The following is a 1,259-nucleotide window of genomic DNA, read 5'->3' on the forward strand; positions in this document are numbered from 1 at the left end:
TGCCTATAGCACCCAGTATTCCCAGGTTATCTCCCATCCAAGTACTAACCAGGCCCAACCCTGCTTAGCTTCTGAGATCAGACGAGATCAGGAACATTCAGGGTGGCATGGCCGTAGACCCTTATGCTTTTCTTAATGCAGATCAAGAATCAACTATCTAAGGAGTCAGAGTTTCTTTTAGCGGGGGAAATTATCAATTATTTTTTACTCTAAAAAACATATATTTCGAAATTAATCTGAATTTAACTACATTGTCAGGTTAAAAATCAACTTATTTCAAAAACCAAAAACCCGCTTTGGGGCTGCTCGCAAAAGACATTTAATTATAATCACCAGGCACACACACACGAGTAAGATTTATCAAAGCACTTTGGGTATTTTCTCACTGGTTCTGCAATATTCCCATTAAATTGGTACAAGACAGATTTATCCCCATCTAACAAGGAGATCTGAATAGAAAAGCAGAAGTTTAATTGTACAGATTATTAGATGCATGTAAACCTTAAGGTATTAGCTGTGTTCTCTCACTGTTAACAAAAAGCTAGTCAAAGCTTCCAACAAATTGTACAAAACAGCCCCCAAATTATTATGCAATTGATATTAACTGGCAGTTATTTAATTAAATTTCAGTTAAATAATTTAAAAGAAGTATTTCGATCATTGTTTAAAATTTTTATTCCACATAAAATAGGTAAGGATTGACCAGGGATGTAATATCCTGGCTAGAACAAACATTCATTCATTTATTCAGTCAATAAGTATTTATGTGTCTAGAAATATGAGACACTAACATTTAGTACTTATAGTTGTGATGTTTTAAATTAACTTCAAGAGATAGGACACTTTTTCCTGTGACTTTAAATCAATCACAATTGAACTATTCTACAACTGTCAAAGGTAGGATTACAGTATCATGATATATTAAAAAATCTTAAACATATGAAGAAGAAATTGGCCTCATTTCCCAAGATATCAAGTCCCTTGAGGTTCTCAGTGCTTGGCAATTAATAGTCTCTTGTTTTTCATTGTGGTTTGGGTTAGATTTTCAAGCCATAAATCTGTTTTATTCTCATTTTGGTTGCCAACTTGTCATTATCACCATCCCAGTCAGCCCCAGCCACCTCATTGTCAGGCATCTCTTGTACCAAGGAGTAAACCTGAGCTAAACGTATTCTTCCCCAGAGGACTCTCCATGGTGGAATGGCCCAGGAGACTTCCAGCAGGGGAATTTTTCCATTGGATTTCGCGTCTTTGTCAAC

The 1,259-nt window shown here is 35.7% G+C and overlaps 1 pseudogene; it reads right to left on the bottom strand.

Moving 5' to 3' along the window:
* Window positions 1-119, bottom strand: LOC118608753 (annotated as a pseudogene).
* Window positions 120-1,259: the final 1,140 nt, after the last annotated feature.

This window comes from Rousettus aegyptiacus, unplaced genomic scaffold (assembly GCF_014176215.1).
Source record: "Rousettus aegyptiacus isolate mRouAeg1 unplaced genomic scaffold, mRouAeg1.p scaffold_m13_p_10, whole genome shotgun sequence".
Lineage (NCBI taxonomy): Eukaryota > Metazoa > Chordata > Mammalia > Chiroptera > Pteropodidae > Rousettus > Rousettus aegyptiacus.